This window comes from Rhinolophus sinicus, linkage group LG07 (genome assembly GCF_036562045.2).
Source record: "Rhinolophus sinicus isolate RSC01 linkage group LG07, ASM3656204v1, whole genome shotgun sequence".
NCBI lineage: Eukaryota > Metazoa > Chordata > Mammalia > Chiroptera > Rhinolophidae > Rhinolophus > Rhinolophus sinicus.
This window is the reverse complement of record NC_133757.1, coordinates 11,161,243-11,171,418: the sequence shown is the minus strand read 5'-3', so window position 1 is coordinate 11,171,418 and position 10,176 is coordinate 11,161,243. Positions and strand designations below refer to the sequence as shown.

Here is a 10,176-nt window from a genome sequence, read left to right as displayed (position 1 = left end):
CTCCAAAGCTCAAAAGCCTCTTACCTCTCTCTACGGGGCAATTGAGTCTCGTCATGACTTTGTGGTTCAGGCAGGTCTTACCCCACTCTGCACCTCTGTAGGAGGCGAGGTGAAGGCAAGCTCCACTCCCGAGAAGGAGGGTGTGCGGCAGAAATTGCAGAAGGAAAGACATCCAGGTGAATTTGCAGGACTGAGGGGAGACGGAATACAGTCTGCTGTATGTAAATATGCCAAGAGGACAGGAGCCTTCCCATTCACGGGGCCTGGGAAAGGAAAGTGAGGGGCTCTGGCTGGAGAGTCACTTGTCTCAGCAAACAAGTGCTTAGAAAGCAGGCTTATGGTACCAGTTGGGTGTTTTTGGAGGGAGCACTAGCGTTAAAGAATGAAGTGTTCAATTACTCAGTGAGTGTTTGCTCAGTATTGCACACACATACTCACACCCACACACACCAAACACACTCACTCCCACGCGCACACTCACAGGCTCCTCTCTCTCTCTCTCTCTCTCTCTCTCTCTCTCTCTCTCTCTGTCTCAATCTCTCATCACCTTTGATACACATGGTTTGACTTTATTTTTCCCATTTTATGTATGTATTCACTGAATGAATGAAGAGAATTACCAAAATGGCTTGTGTTTTTGAGAGGATTTTCCAGATGTCTTGGCACTGGGGTGCTGCATCCTTGGCTGCTCCCCCCACAACCCCCACAATTGCATCTCAGAACTAAAAGCCAGTAGTACGGACGGCATGCCTGTGTCCCTTTAAAATGTTTTCTCTGTGTTGTGACCCTCATCCCCACTGTGATGGCATTTGGAGGTGAAGCCTTTGGGAGGTAATTAGGGTTAAATTAGGTCATGAGGATGGGATTAATGGCCTTATTAGAGGAAGACAGGAAGAAACTGAGGAAAGGCCATGTGAGCACAGAGGGGAAGTCGGCCCTTTACAAGCCAGGAAGCGTGCCCTCACCAGAAACGAAATTGGCTGGTACCTTGATCTTGGACTTCCCACCCTCCAGAACTGTGGGAAATAAACGCCAGCTGTGTAAGACACACAGTCTGTGGAATGGCCCATAAGACCCTGCACTGGTAACACCTCTCCCTGTTTCTGATCACCTCTCTGCCTCTTCTTCCTGGCTCACTGTCTCCAGCCACCCTGGCTCCTTGGTGTTCTCTGAACTCACAGAGCACATTCCTACCCCGGGGCCTTTGCACTCCCATCCATTCTGCCAGGTAGACTCTTCCTCCCGGGCAAAGTCTTTCATTTCCTTCAAGCCTTTATTTACTCGTAAAAGTCCCGTTCTCAATGACGCCGACCATGAAAACTACTTAAAATTGAAACTCACTTCCCCCCACCTAGTGTTTGCCAGTCCCCTCATATGTTGCACTTTTTCATTTTCTTCCCATGCACTTATCACTTTCTAACATATGGTACACTTTATTAAGTTTATTGTCTATTGACTGTTACCCCCTGCGAGAATGTAAGCTCCACAAGAACAGAGATATGTGTCTGTTTTGTTCACTGATGAATCCCACGTGCCTAGAACCATGCCTGGCACACAGCGCCTGCTCAGTATTTTTTGATTGAATGAATGAACCTCTTCACCCTTGGTGCAGTAACCTGCCCGCCAAGAAACCGTGTCATACCAGGATTGCCCAGCAGATGGCAGCCAATGAACGTCAGAGACGGCTGGGAGCAGACACTGAACTCCAGGTTCCTCCCAGTTAAACTCTAAGAATAACTCAGGAGACAACATCAAGTTCAGCTTCCTCTTAACGCAGACCTGTATTCGTGAGAAAGAGGTGGTATGTAGGAGGTGAGCTGCTGGGCTGATAAAGCCTTTATCTTATACAGGAGGCTCTTTACCCACAATTCAGGGGTAAAACAATGAAAACAACTGTTGAGAACTGAGGTCAGAGTCTTCCCACCGTGGGGGAAAAAAGGGGTAAAGAAGACCTGTGAGTCTGCTTCACTCCAAAGGATGGAGAAGTGACATTTTGACAACTACCATGGAGGGAAAGAAGTGCCACTAGAACTAACACGTCCCCTGGCGAGTGGGGTGGACGTTTTCTGTCTTCCTCTGAACAAACCAGAAGATGCTCTCCTGAAGCACCTTGAGCCTCCTCCCCCTGCGGTACCGTCCTCTGGGCTCCCGCCAAGCTGCCCTCTTCCCAGGTGCTTCTGTTACCTGTGCAATCAGGATATTGAGTTGCAGCTGTAACAAACCCTTCAAAGCCAAGTCCAGGGGAACCTGCCTTAGATCAAATTCGGCATTTGAGTGTGTCAGGTTAGGGGGAGGCTCCAAAGCAGACAGATAACTGCTTGCGAATCTGAGTCTACTGACCCAGAACTATCCAAGCCAGCTGGTCAACCTGGTACTGCTACAGCGACGACAAGAGCGAGCTTTTATTGGGCACGTCCTGTGTGCTAGGCATGTACTGAGTGCATCACTGGCATTGTCTCGTTAATCTGCAGAGCAACTCTCTGAAGTCCGTGCTATTCTCGTCCCCATCTCACAGATGACACAGCGGTGTCACTCACCCAAGGAGCCAGCAAGTTGCTCGCAAGCTCCCTTTCAACTACTGGGAGAAAGGAATCAGCTGAGATGCACCACCGGTCCTGATGGGTCCTTTTATTTTTGCCTTCCCAGATTTCATATTTGCTTCAGTCCTTGCTGGCACTGAACACTTCTCCCTAAGATCTTGTCAACACAACAATACATCTCTTGTTTTAGAACTTTCATTACAGAGGAGACTGCCCAGCCGTGATCACGGTGTGAATTTGGGCTCCTTAGCTGGTGGCCTTGGTCAAGCCAGTCAACAGCTCAGCTGGTTTGTTCATCAGTAAAATGGGGAGAACAGTATTTATGAGAGGGTGTATTATATTCTAGGTCCGTGCTGTCCAACACAAATATAATGGGAGCCGCAAATGAAAGCCACAAGTATAATTAAAATTTTCTAGTGGTCACATTAAAAGAAGGTAAGGGAAACTGGTGAGCCAAAACGCTTGACATGTACTCACCCTTATTACTTTTCGTTTTGTTTCATGTAACCCAATATATTCAAAATACTTATCATTTTAATATCTAATTAATATACAATTGTTAATGAGATTCCTCCCGTTTGCTTTTCATAGCGAGTCTTCAAAATCTCGTGTGTCCTTTGTATTGATAGCACATCTCGGTTTGGACTAGACAGGTTTCAAATGCTCAGTAGCCACATGACAAGTGACTACTGTGTTGGACGGCGTGTCAGAGGCCTTGGTGAACACTGAGCATGGGGCTCTGTGGTCGAAGCGTGTGTGTTTCCGCCTTGTGTGGGGAGGGCCTGGTGTGGGGCAGGCCTGGAGATACCTGCTGGGACCTGACAGTTCTGGAGGGTCTGTGTGTGGGCTCAGCAGCCAGCAGTGATACATCCTTGGCCCCTCCTGCTCTGAGCAGGTCACTGGGTACCTTTGGAAACCTTCCCTCCCCGGATCCATGTCCTCCAGCATCACAAATAGGACTTTTGCATCCTCTGCAATTATTTGTGTCCATTTTGTCTTTGGTGCAGCGGGAGTGTGTGCTACAACTGTTCAACAGAGATCCAAATAGGGTGAAGAGTGGAGAGAGGGGTGAGGTGACAGGAGAGCTGGAGGAACTGTGTCCTCCCTGCCCTGTGGGATTCTGGGGCCCAGGGCTCTGGTCACTGTGACACTTGGACGCTGCTGTTCCTGGTTTCCAGTTAACGAATTTTATGGATTCAAAACACATTAATGTAAACCTATGTTGCTAGAGAACAGACTCTGAGATATTTTGTGAAGTGAAAGAAGCAAAGTGCAGAACACAAACCAATGTGGAACATATATGCATGGCCTGTGTTTGGAATGGTACAAAAATTACTGGTAGGGGGTGATTCAGGAGGGGAACTGGGGACGGGTTGTGAGAGAGGTTGACTTTTCATGATCTAGCCCCTTATAATATTCACATTGTGCCAGGGATGCATATTACTGCTTTTCGTCTTTTTTGAGCATGCAGTACTTTTTCAATTACAAAATAAACTAATCAAAATATCCTTTCCCCACCCCCGGTAATTACAAAAGGGTGCATGCTCCTAGTAGAACATTTCCGAACCTTGAAGAAAGAGCATGAAAATGCTATGACTTCATTGCTGGATGTTTGAGGACATGGGGTCCCTACCTGGGGAGATGATCTGCTCTTAAATTAATTTTCCATGTATCACCACTGAAGCATCTGTTGAGATTTCATTGGGTGAGAGGAAAAGACCAAAGGAGCTACTAATGCATGTAAACACACATGTACCCAATAAACAAAGCACCACACACAAATGAAGAGCTACACATGCACCCCTAGACAACCAAACCACTTCACACCCACACACCAACAACTGAACAGTTCCCACCCGACACCTCCCGCCCATATCCCAACCCCCAAAGCATTTCATACCCACAAACACATGTCTCCCAATAACACACATGCACCCAACAACCAAAGCACTTCGCGCGTGCGCACACACACACACACACACACACACACTCACACCCCCACAGCCCAGCTTTATTCCCCTAACCTCGGTGCTCCCTACACACCCCCGTAGACCCGAACAACCAAAGCTCTCCACATGGACACCAACCCCCACAAAAGAAAACCTCAGAGCACTTTGGCTCGTTTGCCTCCGTACCAAGGAGCAGAGAAAGACTGGAGGGCATGAGGGTGTGGCAATGGCGGGAGAGCAGTTACACCCAAGTCTCCTCTCTGTTGACAAGTTCTCCGGCCTGCTCTGGTGCCAGCTACATCTTTTTCTAAGGAGATGTGACTTATCCCGATCAGAGTGCTGAGAAAAAAGTTGCAATGAACTTTAAGAAGAAAAAGTGAGTGAAAGAGAAAGAGGGTTGGAGGGGTGGAACAGGAGACAGTGGGGGCGGGGAAAGGGGTTGGTGGCCAGGGGAGCTGGGTGCGCGCCCAGAGGCTCTCCTGCAGGGCAAAGTGGCATCGGACACTGACACTGGTCACTGCTCCTGGGAGTGTAGGGAAAGTCCCTATGACTCCTGTTTGTGTGGGTCAGGCCTCCAGCCACTCCAGGCTCACGCGAAGGGGTGAGAGTGGTGGGTCTCCTTGGGTCTGGGGACTTCCCCACTCTGCACACCTGACAGCTCGTGGGGATGGTAGGGGAGAAAGACCCTCTCCGCTGCATCTCTTTCACACTGAGCTCTTCCTGCTGCCAGGACATGGGGCCCCTGACCAAACGCCAGGAACCTCGTTGACCCCCAGGTGTCATGTCAGCGCTCACTCCTTTCTCCGCACTCCTGGGTTCAGCCAGCTGGGGTCTCCCTAACTCGCCTCACTATTCCCATCTGTGAGTGGGGTCCCAGGTTATTTTCATGTGAGCCACTTAGAAGCGGGGGAGGGTCTGCAATTGAAAGAGACGTTTCATATTGAAATGGTCAAAAGGCCTCAAGTTTCTAGAAGCAACATACGTAGATTTACCTTCCTTAGCTTCTCTATCAATAGGCGCAATCTTGACCAAGCTACAGCTGTAGAACAGTCACTTCCTCTCTCTGGTTCTCAATTTCTTCATCAGTTAAGAAAAATAAAGGGGGCAGTAGGCATTGGATCTCCAGGGTCTCTGCCAATCCTGATGCCCTGAAATCTGGCAAAAGGCTCCAACACAGACGCCGGATGTCCCCATCCCCTGACTCCCATGCTCTGCTTTGTGCACCCACAGGACACTTACACACCCCTACAAGTTCTTACCCATGTGGAGACTAGTTTTTACCTTATTTGGCAATAAATGTCCAGCAATGTCTGAGGGCAGCCTTCACAAATCTCGATGTTCCTAATCCAGTGTCTATGGTGGGGTCTCAGATAATAACTGGACATCTGCATGCCAGCCGAGCTGGGGACCCCAGGCTTGGATCAGATGGAATTGGGTAGGTGGGGTGGGTGGAAGGGCACGAGTGGGGCTTATTCTCCATTCTCTTTAGTCACACACAGCCATATATGCTCAAGGGGTCCAGGGAGATTGTCCAAAGCTCTCCTATTTTATTTATTCTCTTATCCACAGCACCTCCTTTGCCTGTCCTGTGGACCTCCCTACACAAATGGGAAAGGGTTTTATTGCACTGCTGGAGACAGTGGGGAAAAGTGGGCATGGAGCCCCTGAATCTTGCCCCCCCCACACACAAACCTTCTTGGTTCCCAAAGAAGGGCCCCTGAATGTTGATGGGCACTCAGAAACATGGTCCCCTCAGTGGGGTGTTTGTGTGACCCCTTACCAAATAAACCCTGGAGATGACACCAGCCAGGTGACAGCTGAGCTAAGCCCATTTTCCTGTGTCTAAGTTCCAGGGAGGTCCTCCTATTCCCCAAGCTCATGGCCAAGGGATTTCCTTAGAGCCTGGTTCCCCGGGTCCGTGGTCAGCCCTTCTTTCTGCCTCTGTCTTCCACCATGTTGGCTACTGGAGGCAGTCCTGGCCTTTTTCCTATCTCTGGCCATTGCCAATCTAATAAGCATATGTGCTAGAAATACTAGCTGGAGTGCTAAGTTAGAAATTCTTCTTATATAGTAAGGTCAGATGAAGGGGGGAAAAAAACAGAAAACAAAACACAAAACCCCGAAACAGAAATTGGACACAGGAGGGCAGATGTAGACTGAACAGGAAGTGCTGGCCCTAGGCTAAATGAAACAGCTGTCACCATTGTTCTGGACTGAAAACTGCCTTTGCAAACTCCACGCGGTCCGGGCTCAGAAAGCAGATGTTAATAATTACAGCACATGAAACGAAGGGCACAGGATTAGGCAAGTGACGAAAAAGAAATGGTACCAGTAGATTTATAACTCGCTCAGGCAAATCTGTTTGGGCTGGTGGGGGTGGGCAGGGCAGCCTCACTGCAGTTACCCTTACTCCATCCCCTTCCTCGTTTGGCATTTGGGTTTCCTGGATTGTCTCAGAATCAGGGGATTGTGCAGATTGTTTTACGGTGGTGGGCGATGGAAGCCTTTCCTTGCTGTATTTCCAGGGATCCCAGGCCTACAGTGCTACCGCCCATTGCCTCTGACCTAAAGGGAAAAGAGAAATCCTCAATTCCCAACCTATCGGAAGGGGATCTCTGGGCTGACGAGTCCCGGAGTTGGATGGCTCACCAGTAAACAGGGACGCATGGACACCAAGTTGGGCAGCCTTCCCTGGAGCTCTTGCTTTACCAAAGAGTTCAAGTTTAAATTCCAGGAGTTCAAGTTCTTTGCAGCTGAAACTGATTCACACTTTAAAGTCAGCCAGCCCCCAGTGCCTTGGAGGAGACGAGGGAGCGCTGGGAGAACGTTGGGCCAGTTGAAGAAAGCAAGCAAAGCAAGTTTCTTGGGCTAATGACAGCAATAGAAAAGGCAGAGAGTCTTCACGTGTTTTCTGAACCTTCCTCGGTGCTTTTCCATGGGAGCCCGAGTTGTCAAAAGCAAAACAAAACAACACACACTCACTCACACCCACCCCAAATCCTCCCATCCCACCGCCCCCCAGAAAGGACGTCTCCAGGAAAGGTTAGAAAGAAGGTAAACCATGTGTTTGCCATCTTTATGCCTGATATGGAAACCATATGCTTAAATACACTCACAAACATACTTAATATAACACTCTTTTATTAAATGTGGTTTTATAAACGCTCTCCCCAGCCAGGGCACCTTTGCTGTGCTGGAGGCTGGAACTTGGCAAAATAATCTTCCCGCTGTTACATCTATTGATACACATTTTTTGAAAATGAGTCTCGGACCCTTGGAAAATAGACTGGTTCTGATTATTATTGCAAGCGGGAAGGGGCACACGAGGGCATCTTTTTTCCTCTGATAAATTAAAAGAACTGTAACGGGTGCTTTCTGCAACCTGTAAAAGGGCAGAGACATCTGTGATTCATTTAGCAGCTCCTTACAGAAGATTTATTTGATTAATTCGGTCAGAAGAGAGAGAATATGGATTTTCCCCTGCTCTGAAAGGCACATACTCACACATGCACCCACCCATGGGTAGACATCTCAGGAATGAAAAATGACTAATCGTGTTATTGGAACTGGCCAACGTGGGGCCCCGGTGGTGAGCTAGCTGGCTCCTGCCCTGATGATGGGAGGGCAAGTTTCAGAACAGATTTAATATCCGTAGGCCCAATGTCACCAAAGAGCGACCCTAGAGAATAATTCCATGGCACGGCATTGCTTTGATTAGGCATTGAGCCCTGGTGCCAGGCGCTGTGCTGAGCACTTTGCATGCATTATCTCATTGTACCATCACAATGACCCCCTCGGAGGAAGCACAATGATCATGCCTGCTCTGGAGGCAGGGAGACTGCCCTGTTCCCCGTTCCCCGCAGCCCTCCGCTCAAAATTCTTTCCACTTTTTTCACATGGTATTTGGCTTTCTCGGTCCTCCATGCCTAAGCCAAGCGGACAGAGGCCACATCTTGCGTTTGTCTCGTCGTGGGTTGTCTCGAAGGGGTCATCCATCCTGGCCGTGCTTCGTGCCCTATAGGTTTCAGTTCAGTGTTGACCGAGAAACTCTCTTTTGGGCTTATTTCTAAGTCTCAAGGAGAGCTGGCCTCCTCTGGCCTTGGTTGTCTCTAACTTGTATGGCTCAATCTTGCGGCAATTGTCTACAGACCACTGTCAATTTCTGGTGGGTGAGGACAGCCCTTGAAATAGGTCCTTGGGGAGGCAAAGAAAACAGCAGTCAAGAGGAACGATAGTCATACAAGATCTGACCCCCAAGAGGACATTGGATATCCATGTCAGGTGTGTCAAAAATATGTCAAGGAAATGTGCCACCAACCTTCCTTCCTGTGCTCATAGCAGACATTACTCATGGGTCCCAGCTCACTCTCTCCTGCTAACCCTCAAAATCCTTCTCAACACAGCTCTCCACGAAGCCTCTACCAAGAGCCCAGAGTTAGGGCATGAGGTGAAAGCTGTCTGCAGTCCCTTCCCTCAGAATGCCCCATTTTGTGGCAGAGGAAACAGGCCCAGAGAGAGATCAGCTGCAAAGCCCGTTAGGAAGCAGAGCTAAGCAGCAGCTCTCTGGCCTCCCTCTCTGGTATTTTTTTTGTCTCCACACCAGGGGGGACTGGTGGAAGCCAAAGTTCCGTGGGTCATAAACCTCTGCCTTTTTCTGGATCTCGGCTCTCACCCCACACCCTGTTCCCACAGAATGCCACTGAAGCTGCTCTGTGGACAGGGTAAAAGCATCCCCTGGAAAGCTGCAGAAGATTGAAATCTCTTTGTTACTTTAAAAGAATTAACTCCTAAACTGCGACAAAGTGGGGCAGACTGAACCCTTAACATTTGACAACCCAGGTCCTAAGATTCTAGACAGAAGTGGAAGATTTCCCTTTGGAAACGCTAGGCTCAGCAGACACCCCCCACTCCAGGCTTTCCCTCCTCTGTCTCACTTGCTAGACTACAGGAAGTGAGTAGATCAAAGGCAACCGGACGCAATAGGCTGAAGATACTGAGTGCTTGTCTCGGGTGGCTGCCCGCTGTCACCCTGTCCTCACCTAAGTTCAGAAGCCCCCCCAGAACCCTTTTCCTGTTGGTCCTTCCCAGGACCTGATCTTAAATGTTTCTTAGCCTGGTGTGGCCCAAAAGGGATTTGGAGGCTCACTGTCTAGTTCTGAAGAATGTCTGATTGGCAGAAACGAGCTTTTCCTTACAAGAAATGAAACTGAGGACCAGGGCTGGTTTGGAGAATCGGAGAGCGAGTCTGAAACACCACATATTGTGAAGGGAGGAGGTCATGGCACGTTGAGTCTTGAGAGTCCTGTCACAATCCCATGTAGTAAGGCTGCTGTTGGGTCTTTAGGGGGCCTGCCTAAGAAATCGATAAGAGTTAGGTGTCACTTGCATCTCAGCTCTTGGGAGACTCCTGTGTGTTTCTGTGATTTTTGAGAAGGCTCAAAAATACTTTATTTAAACATGCCGTCTACAATTTTGTTTACACTATGAATTTGTAATTCATAGTGAAGAAAAGTTTGCTAACCGAATCATACTCTAGCCCAGCACAGCCTCTTGAAAAGATCACAAACGTTGAATTAGGGAGGTCCCAAATAATGAGGATTTTACAGGCCCAAATGATACCCCTTGAAGGGGTTTATTGACCAAACACCATTTGTTAAATAAGGTATTTATATTGCGAAAATGATTTT

At 48.7% G+C, this 10,176-nt stretch overlaps 1 long non-coding RNA gene across 6 annotated transcripts in view; it reads right to left on the bottom strand.

Annotated features, from left to right (window-relative positions):
* Nucleotides 1-7,624: 7,624 nt before the first annotated feature.
* Nucleotides 7,625-10,176, bottom strand: part of LOC109444111 (uncharacterized) — a 33,539-nt gene continuing 30,987 nt past the window's right edge. For 4 of the 6 annotated variants that reach the window (XR_012498393.1, XR_012498389.1, XR_012498392.1 and 1 more), the window contains 2 exons: nucleotides 9,685-9,842; nucleotides 7,625-8,683 (listed from right to left, as the gene is read on the bottom strand). This is a non-coding gene — a long non-coding RNA (uncharacterized LOC109444111). The remainder of the gene's footprint in view (nucleotides 8,684-9,684; nucleotides 9,843-10,176) is intronic. The other 2 variants (XR_012498391.1, XR_002136791.2) reach the window with 1 other exon arrangement.